This window comes from Armigeres subalbatus, unplaced genomic scaffold (assembly GCF_024139115.2).
Source record: "Armigeres subalbatus isolate Guangzhou_Male unplaced genomic scaffold, GZ_Asu_2 Contig758, whole genome shotgun sequence".
Taxonomy (NCBI): domain Eukaryota; kingdom Metazoa; phylum Arthropoda; class Insecta; order Diptera; family Culicidae; genus Armigeres; species Armigeres subalbatus.
Window position 1 is genome coordinate 1726 of NW_026943543.1, and position 26522 is coordinate 28247.

The 26522-nt window shown below is 39.7% G+C and overlaps 2 long non-coding RNA genes across 3 annotated transcripts; one reads left to right on the plus strand and one right to left on the minus strand.

Moving 5' to 3' along the window:
* The first annotated feature begins 231 nt into the window (after positions 1–231).
* Positions 232–4673, plus strand: LOC134204628 (uncharacterized). Its single transcript, XR_009977911.1, has 3 exons — positions 232–1155; positions 1220–1542; positions 1604–4673. It is a non-coding gene; the product is annotated as an uncharacterized LOC134204628 (long non-coding RNA).
* Positions 4674–6368: 1695 nt separating this feature from the next.
* Positions 6369–8372, minus strand: LOC134204629 (uncharacterized). 2 transcript variants are annotated; one of them, XR_009977913.1, is made up of 5 exons: positions 8353–8372; positions 7521–8289; positions 7346–7446; positions 6621–7274; positions 6369–6568 (listed from the first exon to the last, which is right to left on the minus strand). It is a non-coding gene; the product is annotated as an uncharacterized LOC134204629 (long non-coding RNA). The 2 variants fall into 2 exon arrangements; XR_009977912.1 differs by lacking the exon at positions 8353–8372 and having other exon boundaries at positions 6382–6568; positions 7521–8336.
* Positions 8373–26522: the final 18150 nt, after the last annotated feature.

The following is a 26522-nucleotide window of genomic DNA, read 5'->3' on the forward strand; positions in this document are numbered from 1 at the left end:
AAGCCATACAAACACAAAAGGCTCGATGTACCAAAACCAATTGCAAGTTTTCGGCAAGAGAAGTAAATTGCCGATAATAAGCACCAACTGCGTATGAATCAATCACCCAAAATGAGCGCTGAATTCGGGTAACCTACCCAAAAACTGGGTACCAAAAACAGAAGTACCAAAAACGATGTTGGGTAGAGTGCCATTGTACCGCGGATGACAGGCGTTTCACCATTGACGAATACATAGACCGAAATGTCCGGTACAAAGGCATCAGAAAATCGGGCACCATGTCTTCTTCTTCATTTTGAAGAAAATACCCCTCGTGGGTGACGAATTACATTACATAAATATTTTACGAGCACTGACTTACCCCTCTCGACGTTTTGACAGTTTGTCTGTTTGTTTTTCTCCCTCACCTTATTATGGCGTCGTCGTTTAGATTTTGCATCGTGTATTGAGAAACTGTCAAAAATAAAAATTTTATCAAGCGCAGTTGGATTTTCCCGGTACACCTTCTGAAAAGGCCAAATTGCGGAAACGGGACTCAACCAGGATATCACCAGCCGGAAGCTGCTTACGACCACGAAAGATGCGGACGCGGAACTCATGTGGAATCGAAAGGAATATAGAGGACTAGGAATTCCAGCACAGTCCCACAAAGGCAGCGTCGAACTTGATAAATTCACCGGAACCGGCGGGTGTTGTTAACCATCTTTCTTCGGATAGCAATATTAAATTGGTATAACGGATTCATACCAGCCACCTTCAGAATTCCATCACTGGCTCCGAAAATTGCTTTTGTCGCCTGCTAATACTGCATTCAAAACATTTCGGTGATCTGCTGAATCAAATAATACCACATAAGCCGCCTGCGGGACAGCAACGGATCAAAGTGAATAAAAAAACTATTACTTTTAGCGCAGTGCCAGACTCTTAGACCGTTGACCGGCTGCAGAATGATACAGTGCGTGAGAATATGGACACATTGAATCTTCCGGCATACAATCCGATCTGCTGCCGTCGGACAGGTGCCTCGATCTTCTCCTGAATACATTCTAGGAACACTGCATAGAGCCTGACCGGTGCGCCTGCTGATCCCGCCAGCGTTTCCGGAACGCTATGAATTGCGGAAGAAAACTGATTCCTACCGAATTAGCAGCATACGTAAGTACATTCTGACCTGATTGATAATTTCTTTTTGTTATTAAATTGTTTCATCTAATCTTAGGTATTGGGAATCTTTTTCGAAAGGGAAAATAGGCCAGCCAGCAGTGTGATCTCTTGGTAAACCAGCAGCAGCGGATTCCCACTGATCTACCTGGAGTTTCTGGAACGCAATGGAATGCACGAAGAGAAGGATTTTTACCAAATCAGGACACGCTGAACTTGTTCCGTATACATACATCATTTTCGAAGGGTGGTGGGGAACTCGGCGCAGACTTCTACCGTAGCAATGCGCATCGGAAGCATAAGGAAACTGGAAGCAGCAGCTCTTGGTCCCCATAACCGTCCATGTAATCAATGAGATGCGGATGGTAACATCATCAACAGGTAAAACTTAATCACTCAATATTTTCATTCTCAAATTGAAATAATTGTTCTTCTTTCACAGAACTGGCAGGCAACAACCGTGGAACCAGATGTAAATCATCACCATCCTACATACATCGTGAAGCAAGCAGGAATGCTGTCGGATCATATTTTGCATCAGCAGCGTATTAGCACAACATAAAACGCGGCTTCTACTCTGTTAAAAAACAATATTGAGGGAAAAATATACATATTTAAACAAATATCGTACACGCCCCCGCATGTCCCTGGTTGCTGTGGCATCCTCATCTTTGATGGCTCATTCTTTCTACAGGTCTAATCGGTGATGCATAGTTTTCTCTATAGCTGATAGGAAAATGTCTGGTAGCAAATAGCAAGCCTCGATAAAATTTACTATATTTCCGTAAACGCATAATAGTTGGATTTAAAAAATTATCGAATGACTAGGTAAAACCGTAACTGCTTCCAGACATTGAACTGAAATTCCGTTCTTAGCAAACCATGAAACTTTGGTAACCAATACCTTCTTCTTCTTATTGGCATTACACCCCACACTGGGACAGAGCCGCCTCGCAGCTTAGTGTTCATTAAGCACTTCCACAGTTATTAGTGAGCTAGCTACCAATCAACCAAGCAATCAATTCACCATTCAAGCAATCAATAAAACTACTAATCAACTAAACAAGCAACTAACCAATCGAGCAACCAACCATTCAAGCCCACTTCCAATCACTCAAGCAACCAATTAACCAATCAAGCAACTAATCAATCAACCAACCCATCAATTAAGCAACAAACCAATCAACCAACCAATCAATCATTTAGGCAAGCTACCAAAGAACTAACCAACCAATAAACCAATTAGGCAACCAACCTACCAAGCAACTACCAATCAAGTAACCAACCATTCAGAAAACTAACAAATCAAGCAGGGGCCCTCCTTAGCCGTGCGGTAGGAGGCGCGGCTACAAAGCAAGACCATGCTGAGGGTGGCTGGGTTCAATTCCCGGTGCCGGTCTAGGCAATTTTCGGATTGAAAATTGTCTCGACTTCCCTGGGCATAAAAGTATCATCGTGTTAGCCTCATGATATACGAATGTAAAAATGGTAACCTGGCTTAGAAACCTCGTAGTTAATAACTGTGGAAGTGCTTAATGAACACTAAGCTGCGAGGCGGCTCTGTCCCAGTGTGGGGATGTAATGCCATTAAGTAGAAGAAGAAGAAGAAGATGGGTGATATTTTTATGTTTGAATTTCTACAAATAAATATAAAGCAAAATATTTGATGGTTTACCTAGTAGAATCTTTTATTGGTTTGATTTCAGGCTCATTTCATTTGTCATTATATAGTATGATCCAATGATCATTTTTCAAACCTTCATGTTGCCGGATACTTAGCTACACTACTACATAATCTTCAGCTGGAACCGATTGTAATATGCCAGAACATTCCTCAGCAGCAACATTATATAGTTTCGAATAACCGAAATAGGTACCGGAAGCTCTAAAATGCTGATGTGGAAGTTTGACGACTAGGGCTTCCATTTTTCCCGGGAATCAACTTCCCGGGAAACGGGAAATGAAATAATAATTTCCCGGGATCCCGGGAAAAAAAAATCTCGAAACTAAATTCAAAATCGTAGTTTGAATTTTGTGGTAAAGGTTGGTATCGTGTTCAAAAGAAATTTCTTTTTCTATCCCAAACCCATGTTAAATTCCGTTTACTGAATCGGAAAAGTAAAAAATTTAAATGAAATTTCTTCACCAGTATCCACCTGAAAAGAACAAAAATCAAAAAGGGAATTTGTAAGGTTCCCACGCAAACTAATGGGAGCTGTCACTTTACTTTCGGAAAAATAGTCTGCTCGATTATTCCGCAAGTAAAAGTGACATTTTGCTCCATGCCGATCAGTTGTCAAAATTCTGCTTGGTAATATTGAACAAAATTCCGTAACCTCTCTACTTTTTAAGTGGATACTGGGCTTAAAATATGATTTTGAAAATATATCAGGGAGGCTTGCTATTTTGTCCTCAAATGATGCCTGAGAATGTTTCTTCAGTTCGAAAAGCCTTAACTCCTTCTACATAACGTTCGCCATGTCATAAGTATCAGCATCTGCTCTGGCTCAAGAGTAAGATCTGCAGTGTCCTGATGAGCTCCACTATGTGCCACTTTTCCATAATTTTTTCAAAAACTTTTTCAGGTTGTATCCGCATTTTATTTCAGTTTTTGGACAACGACGGCTTCGAGAGATTCTCTTCTATTATCGCCAAAATATTCCTAACATGAACTATTCTTATACTCGACGACTTTTTTTAGTTCATGGAATCTTCTGGTCAGGTTTGAAGGATAAACCATTGACAGTTCTCAAATGAACTGCTGTCAAAAATTAGGTTACCAATGATGCTGACAGCCAGACTGGCAGCCCTTTGATTTATTTCAAATTTATTTCAAATTTATGGCAAATTTAAATTGGAAAATTTCACACAACGTAGGGTAGAAATAGAACGAAATAATAAATAATTTAGTTAGTTAGAGTCAAACCGCCAAAAGTGAAGTACCTCAATAAAGGTCCCGCAATATCTCGAAAAGATTTCTTTTAGTTAAAATATAGTTATTATTTATTATTTATTTATTCAGTTAACATCTAAACAGATAACACTGAATCAACAATTTGACGCCACAATACACGGTTCGAGGCCGCATCTCTCCATCCTCGGATACGCCCCACGCTCGCCAAGTCGTTTTGCACCTGGTCTGCCCATCTCGCTCGCTGCGCTCCACGCCGTCTCGTACCTGCCGGATTAGAAGCGAACACCATCTATGCAGGGTTGCTGTCCGGCATTCTTGCAACATGTCCTGCCCATCGTACCCTTCCGGCTTTAGCTACCTTCTGGATACTGGGTTCGCCGTAGAGTTGGGCGAGCTCATGGTTCATTCTTCGCCGCCACACACCGTCTTCTTGCACACCGCCAAAGATGGTCCTAAGCACCCGTCTCTCGAATACTCCGAGTGCTTGCAAGTCCTCCTCGAGCATTGTCCATGTTTCATGTCCGTAGAGGACAACCGGTCTTATAAGCGTCTTGTAAATGACACATTTGGTGCGGTGGCGAATCTTTTTCGACCGCAGTTTCTTCTGGAGCCCGTAGTAGGCCCGACTTCCACAGATGATGCGCCTTCGTATTTCTCGACTAACGTTGTTGTCAGCCGTTAACAAGGATCCGAGGTAGACGAATTCCTCGACCACCTCGAAGGTATCCCCGTCTATCGTAACACTGCTTCCCAGGCGGGCCTTGTCGCGCTCGGTTCCGCCCACAAGCATGTACTTTGTCTTTGACGCATTCACCACCAGTCTAACTTTTGTTGCTTCACGTTTCAGGCGGGTGTACAGTTCTGCCACCTTTGCAAATGTTCGGCCGACAATGTCCATGTCATCCGCGAAGCAAATAAATTGACTGGATCTGTTGAAAATCGTACCCCGGCTGTTACACCCGGCTCTCCGCATGACACCTTCTAGCGCAATGTTGAACAACAGGCACGAAAGTCCATCACCTTGTCTTAGTCCCCGGCGCGATTCGAACGAACTGGAGTGTTCGCCCGAAGTCTTCACACAGTTTTGCACACCATCCACCGTTGCTTTGATCAGTCTGGTAAGCTTCCCAGGGAAGCTGTTCTCGTCCATAATTTTCCATAGCTCTTCGCGGTCTATACTGTCGTATGCCGCCTTGAAATCAACGAACAGATGGTGCGTTGGGACCTGGTATTCACGGCATTTTTGAAGGATTTGCCGTACAGTAAAGATCTGGTCCGTTGTCGAGCGGCCGTCAACGAAGCCGGCTTGATAACTTCCCACGAACTCGTTCACTAATGGTGACAGACGACGGAAGATGATCTGATGAATGAAATATTTGAAATTCGAAATAAAAAAGAGCTTTCAGGCGAGTGCTTGATTGTCGTACTTTAATGATCCTGACTGTAACATTTTTTTTTCAGTCGAACTTTGCTTGAAGTTCCGAACTATTTGTTTGTAAGACAGTTGTAATGATCGCATACTAAAGACCTAAAATCTGTTTTCCATCAAGATCTGTTAGCCCACCAATATTATAAAATATTCGAATGAAATATTTCAGAAATATCGCAAAATACAAACGAGTCTTCGGAATGTGAGTCTGTTCGGGAATTGAATCAAAAAGGATTGGAGGTCTTAAAAAACCTTTGACAATAATAGGACAAAGCGGTCACTGCTATTGCCTGAATATCTGCGAACATTGATAGCTCTGCTGTTTCACCACAGACACTAAATTTTTAATTCGACTTCACAACGCTTACCGACGGTTTGAACCTACTGAATAAACGAAAGATAGATACAAACTGGTTCTTTGTCTCGCCTCTCTTCAACGCGTGTTGGAATGCACCGTATTTCTGTAACATTTTCAGTTGGATCACACCAAGCGCCATTGAAAATTTACCCATTTTTCAGCTCAAGCTTTCGTTTAGCAGATTAAAATGATCACAAATCGTATCAGATATCCCTTAATTCCATAACGGAGGATGCCCTACAACAAGTGTATGTATGAATTCATGTGAAATGATTTCCGTTTTGCTTTTGCCACCAAAATATCACAAGTCAATAGAAAAACCCCTTGGTGCGGTTTGGTAGAACCTCGACCAGTTATAACTTGAATTATTAGACTTGAAAAGTGAAATAAATAGTGAGATGATGCTAGTAAAAAATGTAATTTATATCCCAAAATCCGTTATCATCAAATTAAAAAAATAAGACAATTATTACAAAAAAAAATAGTATGTTCATTTCCCGGGAAATTCGGGAAACTGATACATAAATCCCGGGAATCGGGAATCCCGGGAAATATGATTTCCCGGGAAATCGTTTCCGGGAATGGAAGCCCTATTGACGACATGCCAAATGTCTCGGCTGATATTGTATAGCTGTGCCGGACAAGGAGGTATATTGTTGCATCAATCGAATAAATGGAGCAACGGAGCGCAAAAAGATCTGGAAAACTAAATCCTAAATTATAAAAAAAATCTTTAAATTTTAAACCAAACAGCCTACCAATCGATCTAGAAGTTATTTCAGCAGCAGCATATAGTAGCAAAACAAATTAGTTTTTGGTACAAACAGGAGTACCAGCACACCACACTTCTTTCGCACTCAGTTCCGTTTCCTTCTTGCGATTCTTCTATAATGAAATACTCTGTCGTTCTTCTTGTTGCCATAACGGCCACTTCCAGTTGATGATTGAGAGCATCAAACGAAGCAGCATGCATTTTACTAACATCGTCAAGACCTTTCTGATGGTGTTGTCCGAAAATGTGCGTCCGTTTGGAGCTGTTAGTAACTTGAATTATTCCACTTGCACAGTCCACCGAATTTTATGGCTGTCGTACAGATCTCGTTTTTTTGCGATTAGTTAAATGGCTGTCAGTTACCTACACGAATGCTGTGCAATTATGATGAGTTGGGACCTAGCGAAATGGAATCAGCAATCCGGGGCATTACAAGAGCACCCAATGGCAAAACTGGAACTGTTGCTGGAGAACTTTTCGATTCCGAAGCACTATCACTGCTAAGGAATGTGCTTAAGGTGAGGGTCTCGCAGCTTTGACAATGGTTCGATGGTTCGGGAGCTAGTTACCGTTCTTCACCGCCTGCTAGGAGATCGATAGTGCTTTTGATCAAATCTGGAGAGCGTCTAGAAGTTCCAACCTGAAAGTTGTGTATCGAAATTAAATATTATAGAAAAATAACAATCTCCTAAAATTCAACAAAATAGCTACCTCATATCAAGAACACACGGAGCTAGGAAAATTAATGGTAATCGACTGCTTGATCAATGAAGGGAAACTTTACTGTCATTCGCGATAGTACAAAATAATATCTGAAAATACCAAAAATAGAATTGAATTCCAAAATTGTTGAATCAAAATTATTTATTGCAATTAAATTACTTACCAATCCGACACAAATTTCGATACATAATAACAACGTCCCAATTCTATATTTCCTTTTCACTTTCAAGTCGACGATTCCGGATCGAAAGACGAAGCAACATGCAGTGTGAAAGGAACGTTCTTCCTCTTGCAAGTTGTACGGAAATGTGATCGATTTCCGGATGCAGCTTTTAGCAGTAACCCTTTAAAATTTTGCAACATCCATTGAAGTGTGACGTGCCGCCAATGTGAGGTCCTCCAAATTTTACTTCGTGCGATGAGAAAAATCACAAGCAATGGCACTCAAACACGTCTCATTTTGCTTATCTCCAGTCAAGATTTTTTTTATGTACATAAAAAAATCTTGTCTCCAGTGTCCAATAGATCGAGCAATGCGTGGAGTATCCGATTGCAAAACTGTGTTGATTCCTTAGCACTAGTAGCTTTCTGGGATGTGCTTAACATTGGAATTAGACACTCGTTATGCGCAGAAGTCCGCTATTGATGTTTCCGGAACTGGTTTCCGAACTCTCTGTGGAATCGTAGATCTGTGTCTGCGAGCAGGCAGTTATAATACTGCTCACCGAAGCTGGAAGCCAAATGAATGGGAAAGACGTCGACTTGTTACGGGCAAAACTTCCCCACCGATGTTTCCGGAATTAGAGTTGCCTCTTCTAGCTATCTGCTGTATCGTTGATCTCTGCCTACGGAGAGGCTAATAGGATGCTTCTGGCTGGAACTGGAAGCCAAGTAAATGGAAAGTCATCGACAAGTTTCAACCAACCTGAAAGCTGTGTATAAATAATCAAACTAACAGAATTTTGCAATCCAAATAGAAAACAACAAATTGTTACCTCAATTGACTCTGATCTTCTTCTTCTTCTTCTTTGTTCTGGTTGAGCTGTCATGTCGACAGACTCGAAGTGGAGGGCTGAGTGACGAAGACTATATTGCCCTGTGATTAGTTTTAACGTCACTTTGGACAGGTTTATGTTGGGAAACGGACATGAGGTTTAGCAGTTCTATACGATTCACATTGATTTTGTTTACAGATCTATTTTGATTTCTTTCAAGAATTTCACTACCTCTTTAAAAGTATCGATATCTCTAGTTTGGAACAATTCAAGCAAAGACCTACACGTAAAAAAATAACCTTATATGTTATGGCAAAAAACCATTCGAAAATACTTATACTCTTCATTATGCCACCTAATAAATGATCCCATATCAAAAAGCTAATAACATTCATGAGTTAATGAAAAGTATAAGTTTCAGAATGTATGTGACTAATGCGATGTATAAGTTTTTTCTTATACACATCATTAAGCGCCTGCTTCGGCAAAAAAGTATTAGAAATCTTAATAATATATAACATTAATTTTTTTTACGTGTATACTTGCACTTAAATGAGTGCTTTGTTCAAGTGTGTCCTAATCTGTTACAGAACAATATGACGTGCTCAACTGTTTCAAGTTCTTGGCAAATTCCGCAATCGGAATCATCTACTATTTTCATTTTCGCTAACCAGTATTTCGAGTAAGCGTGACCGGATAACAATCTATTCAACAGCCTCACCTCGATGGCGGACAGGCCCGCACCAAAGAACCATGGAACTCTTTTAATATTGTTTTGAAAATTATAAAACTTAATACCTTTTCCCTCAATCTCAGCATATTCCCGGTACCACAGGTTCACGTTTTCATATAGTGTGTTCTTCAAAATCATATAAGCATCTTTAATAAGTATTGAGTTGGACATAATCGTATTTCCGGTAATAGCGTGTTTTGCTAGCGCATCTGCAATATCATTACCTCTAATATCTACATGGCTAGGTATCCATTGTATAGTTACCGTCCATCGATTCCCTTTTCAAAACATTTCATTAATCAATTCAATGTTACTAAACTAGTTGCAGGATATTAGTAGCATTTTACAGGTTGATTTAGAATCAGTGTAAATTATTGCATTTTCTATTTCGTTTTCGCTAATGCTGTATAGGACTAGATCTATAGCAATGAGTTCTGCCGTGGTTATACAGTCTCATTTTGAAGTTTAACCGATTGTCTAACTCTGAGATATTCGTTAAATGCACCTACTCCACAAGGGTTGTTAATTTTAGAAGTGTCTGTGAACAATCTTGGTTTGTTTTTGTATATGCCGTTCATTAAAAAATAAAGACGCTTGTTTTAGTTGGATTGGGTTTAAATCGGATTTTTTAACTATTATAGATTTTATGTCACATTCTATTTTAAAGTTTGTTGGTTTGTAAGTTAACTTTTCTAGAGGCGAAATACTATTTATTAATTCTTTGTTGGTCAAATAAGTTTTTTCTAGATACGAAAGTTTATCTAAGTGTATTGATTCTAGGTTTGATGATAGCAATTGATTGCGAATTATATTGTTGTTATGGAAGTATCGGGCTATTTCTTTAGCTGTGTTGTATTGATGACGTAAATCTATCGGTTGTTGTCCAGAAATAGCCATTAAGGTATTTAAGGGAGTAGAACGAGTGCAACCGGTTATTCTTCTTAAAGCAGTATTCATTGAAGTTTGTAAGGTTTTTAAGTTAGTTTCCTTAGAGTTGTTGAAAATAGAAGCCCCATACTCAACGGTGCTTCTTATCAGGGACTGATAAACAGTTGTTAGCGTTTCTGGATGGCTGCCTTTCTTTATACCGCCGCTTATAACTTTCAACATATTGAGCCTATCGCGTATCTTATTCTTCGTCTGTTTGATATGAGCACCAAAACTAAGGAACCTGTCGAGAGGTATACCTAAGTAAGTATGATGTCTTACTGTTTCAATTGGATGGTTGTTTATTTGAATATTTAGTGTGTTATTACTGTTTTGAAAAGAATAGCCTTAGATTTTTTCTGGATTTATTGAAAATTTTAGTTTTATCATTTCTGTGTTCAATTTGGATATTGCTAGTTGAGCTTTGTGATTTAATTCCTGTAATGATTTTTTGCTTTTATGGATGATTCCAAAATCATCGGCGAATTGTACTAATTCGGTGTCATTATCTGATATATTATGAAGTTGAGAGGTGTAGATATTAAAACTGTTGGTGATAACACATCCCCTTGTGGTAAACCATTCGACACAAATCTTTCGATTATGCCATTCCTAGTTTTAAAAATTATTTTCCTATTTCTTAAAAAGTTAGTGACCCAGTTCACAATTTCAGGAGGTATGAGATAAGAATTCATAATATGTTCTAAAATATCAGTGTCTATTTGATTGAAAGCGTTCGACAAATCTAAAAAAATGACTGCGGTTAAAAATCCTTCTCTTTTGTTATTTTTTATTGTGTTAATTACGAAGTTAGTGCATGAGATAGTGGAGTTGTTTTTCCGAAAACCAAATGAAGTACTAGGTATTATATTGTTCGATTCCAAAAAATGTTGAAGCTTTTCTAGAACGGCTGAATTAGTTATTTTAGTTAATGTTGGTACTAACGAAATAGGGCGTTTTCCATCTATTTTGATTGATCTTTTCCTTGTTTGGGTATTGCTACAATTTGTATAGTTTTAAGCGAAAGTGGAAGGGTACCGTTTCTCCAATTTTTGTTGATTTCTTTGATAATTGCTATCTTAGAATTATTACTTAAGATTTTAAGCATATCGTAAGAAATTCTATCCACTCCTGGTGCTGATTTTGATTTCTTGCTTGCAAGTATACTATTAAATTTACTAAAATCTATTAAATTGTAATTTACACTTCCGTAGGACCCTTCAACTATTTGGAATTCGCTTTTCCCGAAATGTTTATCCAAAAATTCGTTTGCTAAGTTATCATTTTCTTCTATTATGTTGTTGTTTAATTGTTTCCTATGTTTACCTGTAAGTTTGTTGATTTTATTCCATAGCTGAGATGAATTTAATGACGGATCAATGCTACCTATGAATTCAACCAGTTTATTAGCTTTTTTCTTCCTTTTTAAATTTTTCAAAATTGCCTGCGCTCTCTTTGAATTTTAATAAATTTTCCTGTGATGCTTGCTTATTGTAATTAGATCTGGTCTCCTTTTTGTGTTTCCATGCTTCCTCTACTTTGGGTGACCACCAGAATTTCGGGCTATACTTGTTTTTTAATCTTACTATTTTTATATATTTTATCTATTTCTTCCTGAAAATCATTTATATCTGTGATATTTGTTAAATCCAATTTACTTATTTCTTGTTTTATCTTCTTATAGTTATAGACCTGTTTGGTATTTTGTTTGTAATTACCTTTCGCATATGTTAGTTCAATTATTGAATGATGGCTACCAATGTTATAATCTAGTGTTTTCCATGTTATATTGCTAAATACTTCTGGTGTACTTTAGTGAAATATCTATTGCTGTGGGTTTCCTGTTCAACTCTATGGGAAAGTACGTTTTTGATCCATCATTTAATAGGATTACATTGTATTCATTGATTTTATCAAGTATTGTTTCTCCTTTGGGATCATCCGAATCGTTACCCCAAGCTGAATGATGACCGTTTAAGTCACCACCCAAAATAACTCGTTTGTGATTTTTAACCGCCTCAAAAATTTTTGTTAAATCCTCTTCTAAGTTTTGACGTGTTATGGAGGGAGCTATATATACCGACACTACGACCATGTCCAGTCGCGTTATTTTTATTCCTACTACTTGAGTTGCTCTAGACAAATTTGGAAACTCCACGGTAGAATATCCCCAATCGTGTCTCAAGTATATTCCAACCCCACCGTAATTATCATCCCTTGAATTGAAAAACCTGTGGTACCGCGATATGCTGTACTTACTTGACTGTTCTAGGTTCGAGTCTGTCCACGTCTCCGATAATAAGGCCGCCGAATAGTCACCTCCTACCAGCGACCTTTGAAGTTCGTCTTTATTTTTGTTAGGCTTTGTATATTAATCTGTAACAAACGAAAAGAATCCATTGTATCAATCTAGTTTAGAAAATTGTATTGTCTAGCTTGAAGTGTTGTTTGGACATAAGTTTAATTTCTCTTTCCACTCTTGAGGTAGATCGTTCTTCTGAACTAAGTCTGTGTAGAAATTCATCAATGCTCCACGCATATTCCGCTCTGCTGTTTCATTTGCTGTCTTCCTAGCTTCTTCAGTAATTTTATGCCATCGCTCCTTATCTGTCACCGCGTGTTTGTTATTCAGCTGCGTTCCATTTCCAGCTGGCATTTCTGTCCGATTCGCTTTCAGAATCCGGTTTCTGTTCTTCCTCAACCCGTTGTCGTTTCTCGTTCATGCTTGCAGTATTTTGAGCCGATGTTTGTGGTATGCTTTCCATGTCCAATCGTCGTTTCGGTATGGCTCCGGTGTTTTGCGCTGCCTTTTTAGTATATTTGCCTGCCGTCATCTTCGCAAAGCTTTCTGCTGGTGTAGGTTCTTCAACTCCATCCGCCAAAAGGTCGTACATGTTACTGTCCAATCGTGGAACTAGCAGTTCTCGTGCCTCAACGTAAGTCAGATTCCGTTTTGCCATTAATCCCTTGATTCTCTCTTGCTTCTCTCGCCCGGGCAAGCTTTGTCCGTTGTGCTGTGCGCTGCTTTGCAGTAAAAGCATTTTAGCTGTTTCTGAGCATGTGTTGTAGTTTTCGTCGTCCTCATCGTGTATCTCCGAACACTTGTTACACCGCCGTCGCCCTTTGCAATTTTCGGTTTTGTGGATTGAATCGGTGACATTTTCCACAAAACAAAACTTTCTGTACAAATGGCCGTACCCGATTTGTGCAACAAAATAGCTTAACTTTCTCTGGGAGTCGGTTTGCCCTGAATGTTACACTTACTCTGTTCGTCGGCCTTGCTCTTCCATCCTCGAATCGGTTCAATCGATACACATCAATAACTTGGTACTCACTCTCAATCTCCATCATTATTTCCTCCTCGAAATGTCGGTTGGAATACCTACCAGTACTCCTCTCACACTGATTAGGTGGCGTGGAACATATACTTTGTATCCTTTTTCTTTTATCGACTCGTCTCCCACGAAAAGGTTCGCTTTGATGAAGCTGTTGAAAAACGCTACGATTTTGTTTCGTCCCATATATCGTAAGTCTGTCACATGGTTTCGGTATTTCTCCAGTTTTCTTATCATCGATCCCACTGCAAATTTGTTGATTCGCTCTTGTCCTGTGTTTTCTATGAAAACGCGAAAAGGGGCTTCGTCGCGAGTTGTGTACAGATATGATTCCCGTTCCTGTACTTTTTGCGTGTTGCTTGTTTGTCGTCCTTTCACTGATTCAGTCGCCATTTTCTTTTGTTCACGTTGCTCGAGGTCCGGCGGCTCCGTGCCGCCGCCACCGCCGTCCGCCATTTTTGATTTCACAAATTCAATCAATTTAATTTTTTTTCCAAATTCCACTTATTTCACAAATCTTTTGTAACTGAGAACTATTAAACACTTGATTATTATTTCTTCTACTTTTGTCGCTTTAGAAAAACCCGGAAAATTCGCTTTCTTGCTACACTTCAAAAACTGAACCGTTCGCCTTCGCGCTAACTTTCCGAATGATTGACTCTGATCGTAGCCAAAAACATATCAGAGGTAAACAAAAATGAAAATGACAACTGTTGTCAAACTGACGTGGTTCGAATTGAGGGGCTTCTCAATGGTCGAGTGATTGTAATAATTGTAATCCGTCACTCCCCAGGGGTATATAGTGGTGCCCGGAAAAATGGCCACCCTCCGTCTATGTATTCGTCAATGGTTTCACCCTCCTGTTACAATTGAATTTAAAAACGATTTTCTCATTTTATTCGCGCGCTCCGAGAAAATGTCGGACAAAAAAGCTTTGTCGTCAGAATATCAATAAAGGCTGATTTACAATTTAGAAAATGTTGACCAGTAAAACTGCTGAATTTATATTTCTAAAATTACTAATTACAACCAGGGGCGTATCCAGCATTTTACGAGCGCTAATGGCCGCCACAATCCAACTCAGTTTTCGGTAGGGTGGAAACAGTTTGAAGTTTGGCTTGTGTCGTATGACACAAAAACGATAAGTTTTCATCATCATAATGATGAATTCATGATGATGATGATCGCTGCTGTGTCATTCGACACAAGCCAAACGTCAAATCGAATGCATCCTACCAAAAAGTGAGTAAAATTGTGGCGGCCATTACCACACGTAAAATGCTGGATAGAGGTCAGAGCAAATTAGTACTTATTTTATGGTTCCAATGTACTAGTATCCCCCCGCTTATCCGGACCTCACTAATACTAAGGCACACCTAAGGCACTTGTACTATGGTACAAGAGGACAAGAAAATTATTCCAAGACTATCTTTAATAAAGACAATAATCGGTATACGGTAATCATTTCAAGATTCTTGTACCATGGTACTTATACCATCAGTGTGTCATTAGTATAATCCTACGACTCGTTAGTCCGGATCTTACTAATTCGGAAATTTCAGGATTAAAAAGTTTAAACACCCATTTAAACACGTTATGCTGTCAGCGCAGACAGGCGTAACACTGATGAAATTCCCATCCACCATGAGCTCAAAAGTCGTTTTAAATTCAACTGCTTGCGAGTTCCACATCCAGCGCGCGCACATCTTATACCTTTGTAAATATTTGACATCTCACGCTAGCGCCTTCTGTTGATATTGTCGTACTAAACTTTATTTCGTGCAACATGCACGTGAGGTGATAGTAAAGTAACTGCATGGGCGATGGATTTTAAAACAAATTGTTTTAGCTTTTACGTCTGTTTGTCTGTGCTGTCAGTTTTCAAATTTGTGCTGTGATTTTGTTTTGATTCAGGGTCTGTCTCATTTGGAAAATTAAACTTAAAAGTGACAGTTCGAAAATTAGAACATAACCCGGTCATGAGAGTGGCTGGTGCTATCCAGCAATTCAAATAAAACATCGATGCAAAATGATTCGATATCTGTCAAAAGTAATATTGCTCTGCGGGCAGGGTTATTCGATAATTATTGAAATGTCACTTTTAAGTTTAATTTCAGTTTAATTATCCAAATGAGACAGACCCTCATTTGTACACAGAAAAAAATTTCATGGTAAAAACCACTATTTTGTAGACTACGCTCTGTATTTAAAGCTATCATGAAATTTCAATAAATTTTACCATGGTTTCAGAGAAATTCACCATTGTTTCAGTTCATGTGACAACATTCCGCATTGACCACAGTTGATTTTTACTGTGCGCATGGTTAAATCCTGGGTACTGCGGATCAGGGGACTGAAGAGAAGGCTAATACGCCTACCCATCATTCATTCAATATGGCGTACGATGTTTTTGTTTTAATTTCGTTTAATTCATGATAACAAAACTTCGGAAGTATCGGCGAGTTATTTTTCGACATAAAGAAGCCATACAAACACAAAAGGCTCGATGTACATCAACTAATTGCAAGTTTTCGCCAGGAGAAGTTAATTGCCGACAATTAGCACTAACTGCGTATGAACCAATCACCCAAAATGAGCGCTGAATTCGGGTACACTACCCAGAAACTGGGTACCAAAAACAGAAGTACCAAAAACGATGTTGGGTAGAGTGCCATTGTACTGCGGATGACAGGCGTTTCACCCTCCTGCTGCGGATAGAGCCGCTTTTCTGCGGTCAAGCGAGCAGAGGGATATTTTGAAATCACTCCCATAAACAAAATTATTTTGCAGTTACTTGGCTGTCAAACATTTCCCGCTCTTCGAATTTCTCTTTCCACGCTGCATGAGAGCGCACAAATGCGCTAGACTCTACATGACTTTACGATTGTTTACATACATTCATGCTCCAATCAGCTGCTGAATCTCGTAAAATTTCGTAACGAGTGCTTTTTAGTTGCATTCCCACTAATTTTCCACTCGAAATATAATGTGAGAATATTTGTTACAAAGAATACAAAACTCAAACAAAGTTTATTTTTATTTTTTCCCAACATAATAACACTGGCGGAAAAAACATTTTGATTTCCATAAGTTTTGCCTTATGAAACCATATAAATTCATTAATTTTCATTTCATAAGGTACCGACGAAAACCATAAGTCTGCCTTATGAAATTCATTGACATTTCTTGTGAAAATCAATCATAAGGTAGTCTTATGAATGAGGGATGTTCATTTCAACGTTCATCCTGGTGAAAAAATTAAAAACAGTTGTCAAACAAAAATGGATTGCTTTTGCCAACTTTTTTAGAAACTTTTAGCGAACTTTGCTAATTATTTGCAACCGCTAGATAATAAGTAAGTATAGGTTCAAGTATAGACCTTGGAATACCTACGGAATATAATATAAATTTCTTTGAAGATTTTATTGCAGAACAATTTGTATACATGGTTGGGATCAATCACCGGAAACTTCTTAAGCGGAAAAGCATCCTGGTTAGATTCGTATATTTCTACAGACATGTACAAATATTCATCCGTTTCCAAGTGGGCTATTAAATTCGGGATTGGACCAGCATTCTCTATAAAAATGTCGTGGCGGCTCTCTTCAAGCCAAGCGAACCAAACGTTGGAATTTGTAATGACCACGGAAGGCCTACAGAGATATAACCTCAAAACTGCAAACAGACACTGGCATCAGGCAACGGTATGTTGATCGATCAAATCCCTCCGTTCATTCATTCACTTATTTGGTCTACATCTAAACAGATAAAACATCAACAATTTGACGCCACAATACGCGGTTCAGTCGCTCTAGGTCGTCGGTACCGAACATTATTGATGACTGATAGCTTTGGGCGCAGTTTAACCATCACCAGATAGTGGTCATAGTCGATGTTAGCGCCACGATATGTCCTGACGTCGATAATGTCGGAGAAGTGCCCTCCATCAATCAGAACGTGGTCGATTTGTGATTCTGTCTGCAGTGGTGATCTCCAGGTGTACCGATACGGGAGACTGTGGGAAGTAGGTGCTGCGAATGGCCATATTATTGGAGGCGGCGATGATCAGCCGCCCCTAACAAGGAGAACAGACACTGTTGTGAGCCGTTCCTGACATGGAGAACAGATGCTCAGTAAGATTTGCACCTCCGGAGAGGAGCAAACCTCCCGTCCCTGTCAGCATACGACCAAAGTTCCCACCGGGGTTGGTTACCCGATCTTCCCTAAGGTTACTCGTATCCCGGCCAGCACCACGGGGAGGTAGGGATAGGAGTTGCTGGGTAAGAAGCTAAGGACCGCGAGATGGGGTCTCTTTTATTCCTCCAGGTACGCGAAGTACCAATGATACGCTTTACCCAGCATTTGCCGTGCCTCCGTTATTATCATCGGATTGAGGCATTGGGACTGTTTACGTTGTTTACGTAACAGTATTGTGCAATAAAATGATTATAAAGTGCTGCAATTAGAATTTGATATGCGCGCAATCCTCAATTTGAATCCATGTTTACAGACATTTTAATTTTGAAAAATTTTCTTTCTACAGATACTTTCGTTGTCTACGAATGGATTCCCGGCCACTCATTTCTACAGGACCCTCCCTCGTCGTTTCGTGATGACCATCAATAGAGAAGCAATGTCGCTAGAATCATATAACGACAATCAAGAAAAAATGGGTCACGATTTCCAATCGATAGTTAATATTGATTATTCGATCAAAACGGACGAGCAGTAACACAGCCATTACCATCAATTGATTTTAATTTAATTTTTTGTTTGTTTCATACTTAATTTTCATTTTATTTGTACCTTTTGATAATTTAATTAATGTTTAACATAGATCGTAGTTCAACTGAATAGATCTGAATCTTAATTAAATTATATGCTACGTACATCCGAAAATTATTCTTATGTTTCCATGTGTTTAACAAAAATATTTTCTTGCTGTGATCATAAGAATTCCATTACACAGACTTATGAAATTTCATAAGGTGGCTCTATGGATTTCTATGGCGATCTTATGAAAAACAAATGTATTCATTTAGTTCAAATTCATCCCAAGTTCATCCTATTTCATAAAGCTACCTTATGATTTTCATTCCTTTTCCTTGTGGCTAAATTTCATAAGGCAAGTTAATGAACTTCGGAAGGTTTTTTACGGCAGTGAACAATACTTCTCAATATTAGATCAGAAACGAACATAACCACAATCATCAATGTTTGGCTCCGGCACAATAGAAAATTTTGGCTTCAGTTTGACAACCAAATCGATTCTATCCGCACCACCCAGGTAAAATCAAACGGGTTTGTTATCTGCTGAAAATCGTCGGTGCACCGCTTTTGACGTAAACTACGTCTAAGGGGAAGATTCGGAAACAGGGTGTCAAATGAGAATTTCAAAACTGAAGATCGTCACGAAATCATGTAAGATTTGTAACATTAATAGGGGAACGTCCACAAATTACGTAACGCTTAGAGGGGGGAGGGGGGTTGAAAAAGTCCAATTTTTGCGTTACGTAATTAATGGATCTTCCCTAGGTCCTTAATCTTTCAATGGATTTTGATGATTTATATATCAATAGATTCGTAAACTTTCCACCAATTTGCCAGTAGTATTGAAACTATCGATTATCAACGCTAAACTATTGAAAATTTTAGTTCATTCATGCATCATGCATCCTCTATACAGCGTGTTCCAATCCTTGGTAATTGCCTACTTTAAGGGTATTATCTTTTATTGAATTGGGTTGTATGAATGGGGTGGCCCAGCCCTATGACAAAGGGTCATCTTTTGCGTAGCCAACCAGCCCTATGACAAAGGGTCATCTTTTGCGTAGCCAACACCTTAAAAGTAAACGTCAAAACTGAAAAAAACCCTAACATTGTAAAACATCCCATGTCACTTTCTATCAATATGTAACATAGGAAATCTGCTATTTATTTGTTTTGCCTAATGTTTCTAAATAATTGATGCTTATGCTATGCCAACATTATTATATGTATCTGCCTCAAAATAAACTCAATTTGTTTTTTATTCGACCGTAAACAGCACGAATAGAGTTAAAAAAATATACCATGCCTTTTTTATTATTGCGGACATTTTAAACTATTAGGCTACAAATATATAGACGCGCTTTTGTTTATTGTTGTTATTGCCATTGTATACATTGTAAACAAATATCAACGAAAGGTTCGCGATCGGCTAGGTAAATATTTCCTTTTAAACATTGCAGTTAGACCGAGGGATGTCTATAGCCTGGGGTGGCCCAGCCGCTATACAGTGGAGTCCCTACACTGCCGTAAAAAACCTTCCGAAGTTCATTAACTTGCCTTATGAAATTTAGCCACAAGGAAAAGGAATGAAAATCATAAGGTAGCTTTATGAAATAGGATGAACTTGGGATGAATTTGAACTAAATGAATACATTTGTTTTTCATAAGATCGCCATAGAAATCCATAGAGCCACCTTATGAAATTTCATAAGTCTGTGTAATGGAATTCTTATGATCACAGCAAGAAAATATTTTTGTTAAACACATGGAAACATAAGAATAATTTTCGGATGTACGTAGCATATAATTTAATTAAGATTCAGATCTATTCAGTTGAACTATGATCTATGTTAAACATTAATTAAATTATCAAAAGGTACATAAAATGAAAATTAAGTATGAAACAAACAAAAAATCAAATTAAAATCAATTGATGGTAATGGCTGTGTTACTGCTCGTCCGTTTTGATCGAATAATCAATATCAACTATGGATTGGAAATAGTGACCCATTTTTCTTGATTGTCGATATTCGATTCTAGCGACATTGCTTCTCTATTGATGGTCATCACGAAACGACGAGAAGGGTCCTGTAGAAATGAGTGGCTGGGAATCCATTCGTAGACAACGAAAGTATCTGCAGAAAGAAAAATTTTCAAAATTAAAATGTCTGTAAACATGGATTTAATTTGAGGATTGCGCGCATATCAAATTCTAATTGCAGCACTTTATAATCATTTTTATTGCATAATACTTACGTAAACAACGTAAACAGTCCCAATGCCTCAATCCGATGATAATAACGGAGGCACGGCAAATGCTGGGTAAAGCGTATCATTGGTACTTCGCGTACCTGGAGGAATAAAAGAGACCCCATCTCGCGGTCCTTAGCTTCTTACCCAGCAACTCCTATCCCTACCTCCCCGTGGTGCTGGCCGGGATACGAGTAACCTTAGGGAAGATCGGGTAACCAACCCCGGTGGGAACTTTGGTCGTATGCTGACAGGGACGGGAGGTTTGTTCTCTCCGGAGGTGCAAATCTTACTGAGCATCTGTTCTCCATGTCAGGAACGGCTCACAACAGTGTCTGTTCTCCTTGTTAGGGGCGGCTGATCATCGCCGCCTCCAATAATATGGCCATTCGCAGCACCTACTTCCAACACAGTCTCCCGTATCGGTACACCTGGAGATCACCACTGCAGACAGAATCACAAATCGACCACGTTCTGATTGATGGAGGGCACTTCTCCGACATTATCGACGTCAGGACATATCGTGGCGCTAACATCGACTATGACCACTATCTGGTGATGGTTAAACTGCGCCCAAAACTATCCGTCATCAACAATGTTCGGTACCGACGACCTAGAGCGACTGAACCGCGTATTGTGGCGTCAAATTGTTGATGTTTTATCTGTTTAGATGTAGACCATGAATATATGAATGGTTAGAGATAAAAAGAACCTAACCGCTAACAGGAGCCTGTGAGCACCAAATACCCTTCAGTAGTATTGAGCCCTTATTGCGCTAACCGGAGCTATGGCGTAGTTGACTTTAGCTTCTCCGGAATGTCGGTTACTCTTATTACTTCCATCTCAACTTGAGTTTAAATAAGGATGGGATTATGAGTATATTATTATTTTATTTTTCATCTAATTATCACCTATATGGATTCCGCTTTGTGGAGTTTTCACGAGTGTACTCTGTGTTTTAAATGCTGACGTTCTTGATACGATCTGGGCTTGAACTTTATGCTTTGCTGTTCACATAAATGTTAAAGTTGTGGAGTGTATTATCGTAATTCTGCAATGGCTGATTTAGGATAAACTCGTCAATCTTCAGCACAAAGAACAGCAACGATTAATCTTTGCAGACTTATGCAAAATGGCAAATCCCAAGTATTTGGTTACGGGAACCCCTATTCTCGCAAGGGTAGCTACTACCCTACAGGTAACCTAAGTAAGCCTGGTTTTGCTGCTGTTCAGTAATGAAATGGCAAACTCTCGGTCAATGCCAACGTGCATATGTACTTATTAACAAACGCGCTATCGTTGCTACACTTATCTCTGAACTAACAACCAGAGATGTATGTATCTCAATTGATGCAATTGGCGGATCCTCCCTCACAAACACGTCTATTGTTCGGTTGTTTACCACATGATGAACCATCCCCTACGGATGCTTTCCAAACAAGTTGTTATTGTGCACGTCAAAAGGCCTTTCGCTAATTGTCCGGCAGTGAAACTAATGCTCATCACATCATCTGAGGTGGCTCGGAATCAATCTGAGAGGCTCTAACTTGATGGAATACTTAAGTAGTTTCGAAATTGGTTTACTTAACATGGGCAATCGCCCAACCTTTAAGGTATCTAATAGAGGAGAAGTATTAGACATAACTCTCTGCTCTACATGGCGGAATCAGTCAAGAGTTGACAAATTGGCATATATCAGATGAGGAATCCATATCTATTCATCGCTGCATCTATTTTGATCAGTTGGTCATTCGCAGAACTTACGTTTTAGAAATACTCGTTCAACCAACTGGGATCTCTATCTTGAGTTGCTCTCTACAAAATTTCATGGATAACTACCATCCATTGAGGCTCACACAAACTTGGATGATGCCGTTGATACTACAACATTGCATATCGTGGAGGATTTGAAGAAGCTTGCCCTTGCCATTCTGTGAAAACCTCAAGAGGAAGGGCCCCGTAAAGGTGGAATTCCGATTTGGCTAAGCTCAGGAAACAGTGTAGCAGAATGGAAGGTTGGAACAGACGCCATTCAGCGAGGACGGATTCTTTCAAGTTGGCTCATAAAGCTTACAAGAAATACGATCTGCTGAACGATCCGGCTGGAAAAGCCTTTGACAAATGTTTCCAATTTGAGTGAAAGCCAGTTGATTAAATATAAAATTCTTGCGAGATCCAAGGATTTCCAGGTGCGGCGAAATTCGCCAGCCAAATAGCGACTACACTTCTTCTGACGAAGAAGCGTTAGAGCACTTATTTGATACACGCTACCCTGGATGCTGTAGATACCATCTTCGGATGTTACAATGTCTTTTCATGTAATTGTAGGTCTTGGGCTCAGGCTCGTAAAATCACCAACTACTGAATATTCAATGGGCTCTTAGCAGTTTTGCTCCTTACAAATCTCGAGGGAAGGTCGGATTTGTCATTTTCTTCAGAAGGGTTTTGCGCACTGCAAACATGTTTTGGCTTTTAGTGACGGGTTTTGCCTACTGGGTATATTCCCATATCCTGCCCAGATATCACTGTAATGTTAATTCAAAAGGAGGAGACGTGCGTCGTATGAAGAAGCAAATAGTTTTGGAGCCCATGGTCGGACCTCATTTCTTCTGAAATGCTTGGAACGTATTATCGATCATCACATTCGTGATGACTGTTTGGTAAACATGCTTCTTCATGTTAATTAACGAGTTCAGTGTGTGTTTTCTCTTGCTTCGGACAGCAGAACGATCGCGCGATCCGCCGAAAAAATGTGTTTGCATTGCGCGGCCGGGAATAAAACTAATCAGTTCAGTGTGTGTTTCTCCTGCTTCGGACAGCCAGAACGATCACTTTCGATCCGCCGAAAAATATGTTCTGCATTGCGCGGCCGGAATGGCTGATGATTTCAGTGTGTGGCTTTTTCTCTTGCTTCGGACAGCAGAACGATCACGCGATCCGCCGAAAATGTGTTTTGCATTGCACGGCCGGGAATAAAAACTGATAAGTTCAGTATGTGCTTTCTCTTGCTTCGGAATGACAGAACGATCACGCGATCCGCCGAAAAATGTGTTTTACATTGCACGGCCGGGAATAAAGCTAATCAGTTCAGTGTATGTTTTCTCTTCCTTCGGACAACCTGGAACGATCGCGCGATCCGCCGAAAAATGTATTTTGCATTTGCGGCCGGGAATAAAGCTAATCAGTTCAGTGCATGTTTTTTCTTGTTTCGGACAGCAGAACGATCGCGCGATCCGCCGAAAAATTGTGTTCTGCATTGCGCGGCCGGGAATAAAGCTAATCAGTTCAGTGTGTGTTTTCTCTTGCTTCGGACAGCAGAACGATCGCGCGATCCGCCGAAAAAAGTGTGTTTTGCATTGCGCGGCCGGGAATAAAGCTAATCAGTTCAGTGCATGTTTTTTCTTGTTTCGGACAGCAGAACGATCGCGCGATCCCCCGAAAAATTGTGTTCTGCATTGCGCGGCCGGTAATAAAGCTAATCAGTTCAGTGCATGTTTTCTCTTGTTTCGGACAGCAGAACGATCGCGCGATCTGCCGAAATATTATGTTCTGCATTGCGCGGCCGGTAATCGGCAAATCAGTTCAGTGTGTGTTTTTTCTCTTTTGGTTTGAGCAAGTATGTACAGTGCGTGGTGGTACGTGTTTTTGGTCGTCATGAAAATAGTTCTGTGTTGATTTCACGATTGATCGTATTTCGAATAGCAAAGGAAAACTATCGCGGCGACAATCCGTTATTTTGTTTTTATCTGTACGGTTCGCGTTTTTATTTGTATTTTATATAATCCCCCTCCCTTAGATCGCATCCCTTGCCAAAGTAGATCGGATAAAATATCCTATACAACTTCTTGTCACCACATCCCGTAAACAATCGGTAAGGTACCAGAGGTGTTCTCAATCTCTAGTAGCAACGAGAGTCGAACTAACAATCTCTACCTTTCCTGTATGACCGTAAAGGACAATGGCCAACATTATTGACTTCGTACGTGAGCTTCTAGAGCAGTATTGCATTGAAGATGGATAGCATATCCCATACTCCATTCATATGGTTCTCTATGCAATTTCACAAATTCCAGTCAATCACGGAGTAGCAACTTCTAATTATGCGGTCGTAATGCTGTCTACTCATGCTCCTTAACTACTTCATGTTAATCAACATGCCTTGCCAATCTAGATATTTATCTACGACATCGAGAAAGCATTTACTCAAAAGCAATCATGCTTGGGTGCGTTCTTAGATATTGAGGTGCTTTTGACAGCGTGTCTTTCGATGCAATATTGGAAGCCGCACGTTGTCATGGACTACGCTAATATAATAATCAAATGGATTTACCAGATGCTTAAAACCGACATCTCTTCGCGACACTGCGTCAAGCAGCGATTAGGAAATTAAGTGTCTGTGGCTGCCCTTAAGGGGAGTAATGCTCCGCTGTTGTGGAACCTCGTTGTGAATGCACTATTGAGACCTCAATAATGGTGGTTTTCCTACCTATGGATTTGCCGACGACTATCTGTGTAGATAGTCGGTTTTATACTCTATTCCACCTGATACAAAGCAGCTCTTTAGGCGGTTGAAAGTTGGTGTCGCCAATATGGCCTTTCAGTTAATCCGAATAAAACATCTGTTATGCTTTTCACGGAAAAACGTAACCGTAATGGTATTTGCCCATTACATATTTTGACCTCTGAAAATCAATGTAACTGGATGAGGTGAAGTATGTGGGACTAATTCTATTTCCAAGCTCTCCTGGACACCTAACATTGAGTTCCAAGTCCATATTTCGAGGAACTTTAGCAAGTGATGAAACTTGGGGTCTTAAACGGAAATATATCAAATGGATTTTGTGGTTAATACGACCAATAGTTTTGGCTTATGGTCATTTTGTGTGGTGGCAAAAGGGTGAAGTGAGGAACTGAATTCAGTCTAAATTAGGCCATCTTCAAAGGACGTGCCTAATGGCAATGACTGGTGCGTTCTCTGCGACCCCAAACTCTACAATATCTTGAGGTTCTCTTCGACGTTGTCCCCACACCACATACATCTCAAACAAAAAGCACTTTCTTGTACTTACCGATTATGAGTTCTTGGTTTCATGGAAGAGAATCTTGTAACCACAGTTCAACACACACTTCGTTGTTAGCTCATGGTTGATTGGGACAAATTTGTCTTCGCTCCAAGTGATCTCACACTCGCTAGTAGTTTTCCTTATAGGACATTTTTAACACTTCAATTCCCCTAGCAGGATGAGTGGACATCTGACTGTTTGGAGAAATATGTCGGACAGCATTGTTTTGTTACACTGACGACTCCCTCTTCGAAGGTAGAAGGCAGGTGCAGGTGTCTACTCGCGTGAGCCTAAGACTGGAACAATCCCACTCACTGGGTAGACACTGCACTGTCTTTCAAGCGGAAATATTTGCCATTATGTATTTGAGTGCGATCCGCACTGCAGAAACACATAATAGGTAAAATAATATACTTTTGTTCAGATAGCCAAGCAGCTAATAAAGCCCTCGCTTCCAGCAAACTCAAATTCGAAGTTATTAATCGGATGTCGAACTAAAATTGAGGAACTCAAAGAATTCCAGTTGTAATACGTTGGACTTTATATGGGTGATAGCGTTCTTCCATGGCTGGAAACGAACTGGCTGATGAGTTGGCTCGCACTGGAGCATCACAGAACTTTATTGGTCCTGAACCCAATATTCCCAATATCTAAGTATTGGGTGAAGCGATTTGATTAAGCTCTTGGGCTTCCATAGCACAAACGGTATTAGAATTAGTTTGGATTCATGTCAACAAACAAAATTGTATATCCGAGTCATCTCGAGCGTAATAAACTATTGAGCTAATGTCTGTCGCTTATAATTGCAGTGTCTTAGTCAAGGGCCTTGACAGGTCACTGTAAATAACACCTATCACGCCGCAAATATTCAACGTGGCTAGAATCTTTGTATGTGATGGTTGTGAATCCGATTATGGAACTTCTTATCATGTTGATATATAACTGCAACAGTTTATGTGCTGGCTGCGTTTACAAATATTAGGTAAACGCTTACTAAGTGAAATTGACTACAGAAACCTGAACCTTTAAAGTATTTGTTCCTGGCCAACCCGTTGTAGTAAGGAGCTATGAGCTTTTGTACATGTTGTATAC